Genomic DNA, 11,649 nt, shown 5'->3' with positions numbered 1-11,649 from the left:
GCTTTTAAAAAGCTCTTTTCAATATGTTTGTTTTGATTCATTCTGCTGTTAAATATCACACTTTGCTCCAGTTTAGTTCAGCTAGCCATCAACTCAAGCATACGGATGTTTTCATTTTTTAGGGTGGTCTTTCTGTCCTTATAACAGATGACAGCCAGTATCCACAACTCAATCAAAAACCTGTTCCAGGCCTGCCTTAAAAAGTCTGGATTTCTCCTCATGCTTGTGGATTTCTCCCCTTCCTTTCTGTTTTTCCTTTGAATTTGCTCTACAGGTCTTTAGCTCCAGCTAGTGGCTTACTCCAAAATGCAAATTTTGTCCAATGCCTTAAAAGAAAGCAGAAAGGTGGGGTTTAGTTGTAATTCTTACAGTGTTCTGAAGTGTGTGTTGAGAGGGAGAATTATTCAGAGGCATTAGTCTTTCCTAGCTAATTTGAGTTAACCCACAAATTCTTTAAAATGTAATACATACGCTCCTTTTTCAGATTACAAGCTCCTGTGTTATCACATTGGGCCAAATTCTGCCCTCAAGTGTAGGCTTGTATAGCTCTTCTGGACTTCAAAGGGAGCTGCACGTATGTGTCTTAAAGCAAAAAACCAGATGTTTTATCAAATAAAAAGCTTTACCTTAGCTCCTACTTTGACTCTGCACCCTTCTTATTGAGAGTTGGTGTAGCCTTTGTACAACGTGCAAGAACAAAACTAGAAAGCTTTTATTTTTAAGTAGGCTTTGAGATTTGCACCCACCTTTGGTGGGATCTCTTTTCTCTCGGGACTCTGTAGTGCACGTGGATCTCTTCAGGCTCTGGGAGCTCCCTGCTCAGGCTGAACACCGCCAGTGACAGAAGACCCTCTAGTGTGACCCCTTTGGCACACTGTCCCTTGGAGGAGCGCGAGAGGGAAGACTTGGGGCTTCCACTGGGAGGAGGGGTGAGTGCCCCTGCTGAAAATCTCTCTTAGATGAATTTGGGCTGTGGCTCAGCAGATGCAGCCATGTCCAGCTTTGGTAAATCTGCAGTCACAGGCAGGGAGTGTTTGAGAGAAGCTGAATACCGGGGTGGAGGGAAGCAGATTGTTTCCGGTGACGAATGTTTATGTCTTAATTCAATTAATTCACACAGACTGCCCTAATCTTCAGAATGTTAATTTTGAATGGCAAAAACAAAATGCAGTTTAAATTCACAGAATCCCACACATCACTTTCTCCTTGGCTTTCAACTGGAAGTTTCATTGCAAGTGTAGGTAAAATCGGTGTGATTTAAAACTCGCTTCTTTCCCTCACCCCTCACCCCCACCCCAGGAAGGAGTATGTATATCCATACTGTACAGAATGAAAGCACATGGGCAGACACAAGTCGAGCTTTGTTGTGTGACTCTCGGCGTTGGCACCAATACAGATATGGCTGCCTTGGCAGCACTAGAGGAAACCCATTTGAATTCTACAATCCTCTTGTTTAAACCCAAAGACTCAAATGTCTGTTGTTTGTTCAAAGACTTTTATTGTTTCCATTTCATTACTTGGTGAACTGGATACTGGGACAGGTGTGTCTACAGTCTGTTCATATTGACTGTCCATCTAAGATACCAGATAACATGATAATGCATTCCTGGGTTTCACAAACTTTGTCACTTCTGCCATAAAACCCTGGCACCTAGTGTAAATAAATATATCTGGAATATAGTAAATTCGATCCAGGTCTCTCTCCAAGGGCAGTAATCTGTTCCTGAAGGCCTAACCTTCCTCATCAGTCAGAAATTGTGCTAGTCCTACACTATTGATTCAATCCTTTCCTGAAGGTGAGCAAAGCACCAGAGTACATTAAGAGATTTTATGTCAACATCTCAAATGTAGCTTTTGCCATAGCTGAAGCCTGCAAACTAAACAACATATATACTGTGCAACGCAGAGAATACCTGTATGTGTTCTGCCGTGATACAGATACAGCTGTATCTCTGCATTGTCTGTTTATATACCTATACACAAACTCACATATACGCACAATTTATGTGTGTGTGTATATATATTTATATAAAAAAGTATGCATCTGCACACAGTCTCCCACCAGTTTGTTGGATTCCTTATCTCTCATAAACACTTTCATTTATTTCCAATATAAATGTTCAGAGAGCGGCAGAACAAGTAGAATTGTTAAGTGCTTCCCAAGGTTCTGTTGTCAGCGAGTGCAATGTTATACCAAGGCAAAAAAATAACATGTTAGTGCTGTAATTTTCTTCTGAGTGCACCAACAACACACTTGGGACACATGCATAAGTCTATTGATCCACTAGGTCAGGGACCTCAAAATATTTGAAATTGTTCTTTAGAAAAATAAAATAACCCACACTTTTTTTGAATTACTGTGGTCTTTCAAAGTCCATATAAAGTATTACGCAAGGAGACAAAGCTATTTTACCAGGCAGGCAGATATTCCAAATTACTGGTTCTTAACAAGCATGGTAATACATCAGTCAAAAGCAATAAATTTAAACTTAATGAAATCTCAATTTGCCTACAGTGCATTTCACTTTGACATTTTCTACATTGCCACGGTGCTTTGATAAAGTTTTTTAAAATGCAAAGAAAGTGTCTGTAAGGCTAAAGAGCAGACTTGGTGCCATTGTGCCCAATGGAACATTACAGTACTTAAGTTCCATCACTATATGCCCTGTGGCAGACTAAGCCTGAGTGCTAACATAGGTTCAGTTTTCATTATCATCATGTGATTATCCACTTTACTGCATTTAACTGATAATACAACTACCAGCTCACCTTAAAAGAATTAGCTTGGAGGTTTCATTGCTTTCCAAATGGAATTCATTTGACAAACAAATGACAATTAGCCCAGTCTCCCTGTTCTGTGTCAGGATGGTTTTTGATTGAACCTAGACCAATTTACAATTTTTAAATGAGTTTAGACATTTACATTTAAAATGTCTAGAGGAAATTAGCCTTGGGACATCTAACAGCCAAAATGCTTTTTGAAGTTGATTATTATTTGATCTAGTACCCTCTACCTGTACATTTTGTTCTGACTTCAAAGTTTTGGAATGAAAATGCCACCTACACCTCAAAGCATAGGGAAAAACTTAAAAGCAGTTTTACTCATTATGTTATGCAAAGAAACCTATATTTTAATATTCGTTTAATATGGTTAGTTAGCTTTAATGACACCAGTTTGACAGTGTCATAGTTTTCGAATATAAGGCATTGATTGAAGTTTCCTGTGCTTGCCGGCGTTTTTTTGTAGAACGAAAGAGTATCTTTTGAAGGTGAGATTCATATGCCCCACACTACCATTCTGCCACAGATAGAAATGTAATCATTTACAGATTAATGCATGTCTTTGTACAGACTCAAAAATATGTTGTCATTTCTATATTATTCTGTGTATCAAAATCTTTATTGATGTTTGTTTTCCTGCATACCAAATTTGTCCAACTATATTTATATTGGTCTTAAAGCAGGAGGGTCTCCTTACGAAAAAAGGGTTGTCAGTAGTTCCATTATAAATATGCAGGCTCAGATAACACAGCCATGAAAATTGGGCTGAAATTAGGCACATGGTATCTCAGCCTTGAGGTAATTTGGATCATACTATTTTTATTTTGTAGTATTAATTTATGCATTTTTGTAAAGTTAGGAAACTGTACATTTGGCCACTGTAAAATTATGAGCATAAAAATAAGTGCTGTTGCTTTTCTGGGTTCTGAGTCCTTAAAGCTCCTCTCGACGCCTATAGGAGTCTTACAACTTTCAGAAATAGGTCTGTTTTATTTTAACAAAATCACTATTTGGCTTTCAAGCAGTAATGATCGCTTGGGAAGTATTTTTAAAAAACGTTTCATGACTTTCTGATATATGTACTTTGTATGAGCATACAATGTTATTCACAAAGTATGCTCTTCTATCATGAATAAATATAATTTTCTTAGAATAGTTCATACAAACCCTACTCAACAGGGTTTTAGGCTTCTGAGGCTTCAGGTTAAGTGTCCAAATACAGCTGAAAGCAAATGAGATTTTGGGACAGGCTCTGTTGGAAACCTAGGTCTGAACCAGCAGCACTAGTATTGTCTCATCCCATGGTTACATTTGAAGAATCAAAGGAACCAAATTTTCTTGAAGAGTGAAACAACCTTGTATCATCATACCACTATTGTCTAACCAAGTAAGTAATATCAGCTCCTGCGGGTGTCTATGTGATATCAGTTGCCAGTGTTCAAAAAATTCTGCTTTACTACATGCATGGAATATTGATTTTTGCCAGTCCTCATCTAATGTCCAGGCTCAACTGGGATTTATAGGTTAGGTGTTTCTCCACATTTGTCATCTGAGAGAATTGACCCAGTAGACCTAAATATCAAGCCAGATCCATACAAATGGAGTGGCAGCTGTTGATTTTAGAGGGAGCAAGATGATGATGACACCCTACTCTCACCTACTTAGAGCAGCCTCCTGAAAATAAGGTGATGATGGGATCACTTTTTTTGACAGTCATGTCAAAATGTCTTTCCCCCTTGGCACAGGGAAAGATTTAGGATAAACTTATGCCTCTTTTGCTAACTCCGGAGGCACACCACTTGGCTTACTGGTTTTGTAAGTTTCCTCCGCAAGTCATGTAATTCTGTTTCTGCTTTGGACGTGAAGCCTAAATGCCTAGTTTAGATTTCTGAATTTTGCTGTGAGGGCTCAGTGATTAAAAAGTAAGTGCATGAGTCTTAGGCAATTTGGTAGCTAAGTATCTTTTGGGGCTTGAATCTTAGTCTTCCATGAGTTAGTCCTTGAAGAGGACAAAATCCTTGGCCTGAAACGTTTCCTTGAGTGAAGAATTCCTAGAAATAGAGAAAATTTAAATCAATTAATGACCTGGGAAGAACCCTTGGGCAGACTGTGTCAGGCCTGCAATGATAGGGGCTTGAAATTGTGAGCAAATTTCAGCAGATCCAGGTCTGTCTCAAAATGTATCATTCCAATCAGTTCAAAGTGATGCTGCCACAGTCTTTCAGAAATAGTTATTTATATATTTTCTGTGTCTGCTATACTCTATGTGCAAGTGCGATAAATACATTTCAGGTGTGCTTGTTGAGCAAACAAACACCCCAGGGATGGAGGTCAGAGACCAGCTTTCCTGGGAAATCTTCAACTATTAAATTCAAAATCTGTAATTTTCTACAGCCTAAAAAGCACATCTTTAAAAGTAGATAATAAAATCCTCAAGTATGCAAGTGTGAGTCTCTATAAGCAGGGGTGGAAGTGCAGTGGGTGGACTGACAGCACTGGAAAATCAGAGTGACTAATCCCTCCAGTATCATCATTTAGAAAAATACTGGTTTTGCATTCCAACTAAGAGAACAACAGTTGGGTTTCTCTCTTGGGAAACTCTTTTGCTTGTAGTACCTGCAATGAATTCTGATAAATTTTAACAATTTCTTCTCATCAACTCAGAGAATTTAAGTCTGGTTTTCAGTTTGGGTTTTGTTTGCATGAAAATTTGGATGTAAGGAAATGGCATGCGTGGTAGTGTTCCTTTTCTGGCAGCTACAGGATGTAGCCACCTGAGCATGAAATACTCTGCGTCTTCAGGGATTCCTGCTCTCATTGCTCACCCATGTGATACAGGTATTTGGAGCATGAAGGAATGAGAAGGGGGAGAGGTTGAAGATATTTAGATCTAAACATGCTGCTGTAGAAAGAAAAGGCAGTATTTTTAGAGGAAAAAAATGGTGGAGGCCCAAAGCATGGAGCTCATTGACTTCCACGCTCAAAGGCACCTTTCTGCAACTCCCTATATCAGCCCGACCTCACACAAGAGCACACAACTCTCAGAGAGAGAGAAGGAAAGAGTAGGATGACTTAGTATTTCTAGGAAAAGTTGGGTTTCATTTATTATTTATAAATTTCATTTTGTACATATCTTTAGGGACATTAAGAGATTAGTAGTCATGCAGTTTGTTCTGAGCATTAATGCTAATCCTCAAAGATAGGTGAAGGGTAATTTCATTAGTTTTTATAAAGGTTTGGAATAAAACTAACCATTCAGTCAACAGCTTGAAAGCAGACGTTTAGTGCAGTGCTCCCTGCTCTCCCAGCAGGCTCTGCCTCTCACAGGAATGTGTCAGCACAGACTGGCATCTCGGCAATAAGGGTACATTCCTCAGACGTTGTTTTATGTAAAATAGGTGGGTCCCTCTTTCCTAATATGTCATATAAAGTCATTGTCTCTGGCATGACATACAGTGGTTCAGGAAGAGAAGCTAATCTAGGAAATAAAGGGATACAGACTACTGATGCCAAAATCAGCAATTACATTGTATGAGATCTCATGAATAATTCCTGAGCTGTGATTTAACATTAATCTGAGTGTTTAGTACAAAGCTAGGCCGACACCAATAAAATGCTGACTGATTTGTTTTAAAATAGTGCTCCTTCAGGCTTCACTACACTGCTTTGAAATGAAAGCTTTTAGGTAATACCTCAACCTTGCCTCTGTAAAACACAGACAGATGCAGTCACGTGACTGCACGCTCAAACTCTACCATTATTTTTTTCCCTTCATTTTGGGCTGAAACCTTTTCCAAGTGCAGTATTTAATACTAGCCATGATTTAGGCAAGTGGGCTTGATAAAGCAGAGCTTTTCCTTCCAGGGAAAATCTTATCAAAACAAGACTCCTTGGTACTAGATGGTGATATTTGCTACATATGTGTATTTCAGGAACAAAGAGGAGGAGACCCTGTGTGGTGAAGCAAGCAGGAAATTACCCAACCAAACATTAGGAGAGCTCAATGCGTTACAATTGCTTCTGCATCATTAAATAATGCCGCTTTCTAATGAACATCAAAGGACGATAAATGAATAGGTGAGTGAAACAGTAATGACCATCTCAGGAGACACCATACATTTATTCTGAAGCACTGCCACCTGTGCCCAGGGAATGCTGTACTTCCAAGCATCTTCCATCTCATTCACAGCTTCTGCCTCTGCAATAATGGCTTTGCCACTTAATAATGGTAAAGCACTAACTGAATACGTTTGTCTCATCCATTAGCATAGCATGTCTGTTCAATAGAAACCCTCAACCTGGGGTGCTCACACGTATGCCCTGTATGCTCTTTTTAGGAGTTAGGAAAAAGGGTTGTTCTGTACAGAGCCAGAGCTGGAATTAGGGTGGTTGTTCTGCAATGACTACAGAGCAGTCATGTAGTATGAGTCTATCCAGGAGAAATCACTGGCATATGTCTTTCCTAAACATTACAGTGAAAACCTGTTTCTCCCAAATACCTGTTTCAAAACAGCAATCATTTCTGAGCAAGTCAACATTCCCAATAATAGGTGACACTAACTCACTCTTACCTTTTGCATACATACTTGCTATCAAGTACAATCTGTACAGCAAAAGGAATTAAGCCATATAAGGAGCATGTGTTCTCCATGGCTATGTTGGATTGTTCTAGAAATAATGGACTTAATGTATAGCTGTATGTCCTATATAGCTATATTCATCAGGAAAACTACAATAGCAATACATTAGGCTGCTTGGGGAGATTGTTGAATCTTCATTTTCATTATCGAAGGTTTTGGTTTGTGGGTTGTTTTTTTTTTTTCCAAAGAAACTAAGCAAGGCAGGCATCTCTGTGATCTGATTTTTGTTTCAGTTCTGCACTCTGATGAGCATTACATCTCATGAGGTTCCTCAGTGTGGAGATCATGAATCACCAAATCAGCCCTGGCACTATCAGCTGAATGGATGCAATGGAACTGGAGAATAACAAGATGGGCTGCAGTCTTCTGATCTTAAAATGAGAATTTTTTACAAATGCTCTAATGAATGCTCTCACATTACAATGTTTTATATTGTCTGGCACTTAAAAAATAACCCAATGTCAATGCAAAAACAACTTTGGCTTGAATAGACCATACAAAATATGGTGCTCTTTACAAGGAGGGGGATTTCCAACTAAAATGCACTTTCCAGCACTATGCACCAGCAAGTGTGGGTGGATTGTCTAGTTTTTGTCTTCTGATTCTAATTGTGCTTAAGGATAAATAACAGTAAGGAACAGGATCTTTGTCTGAATGTCTTGTTTCTTCTTCATATATTTGTTTATAGAACTGCCTGGACGTGACTGAGTACCCTGGAACTAATAGTGTGTGGAGGTATTAATTCAGTCTCCCCATTCCTAATATCAATATTTACGTACTATGCACAGCGGTTTGCATTTCTATTGATATACTAACCTATTCTGTCTTGTCTGATCACCACAGCAGGAGGGAAGGACAATAAAATGAAGCAGGAATATAAAACAATCTGGTAGCTGAAAAGCCAGAAGACTGAGGAGCTCTCTAAATGGGGTAGGAGAGGAACCATTTCCACTCAGTAGCTATTGATTAAGACAGAGTGTAAGTGGTGTACTGTGAGGGAGGAGAAAGGTAATTCTATGAGACAGCATCCTGTCTGGGAGAACATTCGCTGCCCTTCACCTTCAGTGTTCGTTCACTCTTCACTGTTCCCTCACTGTCTGCACAGGAATTATGGAGTAACAGCTGAGGATAAAGCTCCAACCCCCAAAAGAGAAGGTTTTCCTGCTCTACTTCTTCAAAACTTTGTTTCCAGTTTTGCATCCCAGTGCTTCACCCTTTACTTTAATGGAGCATCCCTGTCTCTTTTGGGACTTACACAGGAATGAGCATGGTGCTGAAGTGAGCTGGCAGGAGTAGTGGGCTCTGTTCTTGCACTTCTATTTCCATCTGGCCTGACTTGCTCAGAGTGCTTCCTGCCCAGGAGGTGTTTCAGGGCTCTCAAGAGCTCCAGCATATGCTGTTCACCAGGCTGGATGTTGCACCAGCAGAGATGAATCGCCTCTGGGGCACTTGCCAGTATTTTTTATTGGCAAATGAGAGCTTGGTAGAAGATGGCTTAGCAGTGGGCGCATTCATGATATGGATGGGTTTGAAAATAATTACCTTTCTTGGGGATAATCCAACTGTAGGACAGGGACTGGAGTTCATGGGTTTTTTAAGGTCTTTTCAGAGCTGTTTGGGGGGACTAGCTCTCAAAATCCCTCCCTCTTTATATAAATCTTTGTTACTGTTATTATTTGCCCCATTCTTGACTACTCATGATATAAAGCAGCCTCAGGACTGATCCAAGTTTTATCTCTTGATGAAATTCCCTGGAGTTCTGGTACATTAGAAGTGTCATAATAAAAAATATCCAAAATATATCACCTACTACCACTGGCGTACCCTAGCATTTGGGAATATCCCAGCACAAATAATTATATCATGTGATCCTCACAGATATGCAAGGACAAGATGTCTAATCCAGGAGAGGAAGGAGAAAAACATACAGTTGTCAATAGACTTAAAAATCTCTATACATTTAAAGTGTGTAGTTGAACTATAGGTAGTTGAGTAAATTCAGTGACTGTTACCCAGGGAAAATTTTAGACATTAAAATTAATGAACAAATGTATGTTTGTAGTTTGCAAAATGAAAGACTATATGGTGTCAGAAGAGGTTTTATCTTCTGTATATATTTTTTTAAAAATGTAATAAATACAAAGCAAATAGCATTGGTTTATACAAGGGAATATTGAAATCCATTAGGAATGCACTTGGAGTAATCTGATTCAACAAGTCAGTATATTTCTCTCAAAAACATAATATCGGTACTACATTGAGCGAGATGAAGGTTAGATTACATTTCTTGCCAGTGCAATAATTCCCACATCATAAATTCTGATGAAATTATATCAATATATAAAGCAAATGGATGTCTGACCGACCATCGTTTTCTAGTTCTCAGATGTACAAGCTGACATATAAGTAAATCCCCAGCTGCTTTGTGCAATACTATTACAACTATGCCATTGCCTGGGAACTGTTATTAGCTATCTTGACCAGAAGTGGCTGTTAGAGTTTGTGGTTTCTGCTCTGAATATTAAACTTTGGCATACAAGAGTCCTTATTGTGGGGAGCACTTGGAAATGGTAATACTAAATTGCTTTATATTTGCCGGATTTGATTGCTTCAGATGATACAGGACTAGCTGGTGGGCCTCTCTTACTGCTTGTATTTCCAGATTATAAATCATTCCTTTGACAGGGTATCTGCCATAACTAGTTCTCAGTTTCTGTAGTATCCTTCTTTATATTAAAGCTGGCAACTAGTTTTCTGGACCATGCACTTTTTGCATAACTTTCAAGAATAAAGGCAAAATTGAAGCTTTTATATATATCCTAATTTTTACATCAAATGTCAGTGAATATGTGAAACTAAGATATGGGGGACAGGTTTGGAAAGAATGTGTGCTATTTTCCCAGTAGCGTTACATTTTAATAACCATGCTGTGATCAAGCTCCAGTGTTAACGGCTGAACTTGAAGGACCCTGTAAATGGCCAAAAATGCTTAGGGTAAAACAAACCCAACATATTATTATTTGTGCTGTTCTTGACATCATAAAGCCTTTTAGAGGAATAAAAGCTTACAGTTGATCTTGCAGGTCAGCTTGGGGTAAAAAGTTTGGGCAGTGTTTAAAGTCTGTGACGGAAAGTTACGTTCATTTAGGACATTCTGTTAAAGCAGCATAACAATATTCTCAGAAATAGAGAGGAAAATCATTAGAGTTATGCTTCTCTGGTCCTTGAAGAATAGTGATGTTAATTTGGAAAAAATAATAAAAAAGAATTATTGTTCATGATCTTATAGTTAAAATTTAGACTATAAACTATTAAATACAATTTCACAGTTTTTAATCATTGTTAATGCAGAGTCTTGGATAACTCTTTGCTGTCTCATTATGCCTTTGTGAGATTAAGACCTCAATGATGTTTAACCCACTATCATATAAAAATGCCTCAATAGGTCTTTAAGAATATATATGAGATTTTGAAACTTCCCAAGTTTTGTTTTGTTTTGTTTCTTCAAAATGTTTCTCATTAACCTGTCATTTCAGACAATTTCAGTCAGTTCCTGAATACCAAATTGTTAATTGCATCAGAAATATCCTGATTGTTTTCCAGGAAGTCACAATGATAAAATAATTAAACAGAAAAGTATTTGGGTGTAAAACAAACAAGTATGTTAAACACAAAGATTTTAATTAAATTTTCAAAAGTGGGTTTTTTCCCCAAACATTTCCAGTGAAAATGGAGAGGATTTTTTCAAAGAAAAAATGTTTCAGAGAATATTTTTGCTTTGCAAGAATTGTGTATGAAATTAGGAAAGTAGTTTTAAATTATAAACAGAACTTTTTTACAAGAAAGACTTCAGGTTTTCTTTGGGAATTGAACTAAAATTATTTTTCTATGAAAATACTTGCTTTTAAGGAGAAAACACACTATCATCAAAATTACATTTTAAAGAAAATCAAACATTGATTAGCCCTATAAAATAAAACATCAGTGTTCTAATACTTGCAAATAATAATTTACTTTCAAAGAAAGATTAAAATATATTTGAAATACATTGTGTCCTAGAGCATTCAAAGGCAGACACAGTAGGAATCTGACTCATCGGAGATTTTTCACTATGTGCTGATTCTGTGATGGAAGAAGCGAAGGGGGAAAAATCATTCATCCACACACCCCATAATTCAGCACACATAACCCTGGTACACTCTTCCCAAATCTCAGCAAAGATTTAACA

At 38.1% G+C, this 11,649-nt stretch overlaps 1 long non-coding RNA gene across 1 annotated transcript; it reads left to right on the top strand.

The window, feature by feature from the left end:
• Positions 1 to 6,719: 6,719 nt before the first annotated feature.
• LOC115348275 lies at positions 6,720 to 10,230 on the top strand. Its single transcript, XR_003925783.1, has 3 exons — positions 6,720 to 6,858; positions 8,110 to 8,156; positions 8,265 to 10,230. It is a non-coding gene; the product is annotated as an uncharacterized LOC115348275 (long non-coding RNA).
• The last annotated feature ends 1,419 nt before the right edge of the window (positions 10,231 to 11,649 follow it).

The sequence above is a fragment of the Aquila chrysaetos genome, chromosome 11 (genome assembly GCF_900496995.4).
Source record: "Aquila chrysaetos chrysaetos chromosome 11, bAquChr1.4, whole genome shotgun sequence".
NCBI lineage: Eukaryota > Metazoa > Chordata > Aves > Accipitriformes > Accipitridae > Aquila > Aquila chrysaetos.
Note: the sequence above shows the minus strand (reverse complement) of the source record. Positions and strands in the feature narration are given on the sequence as shown.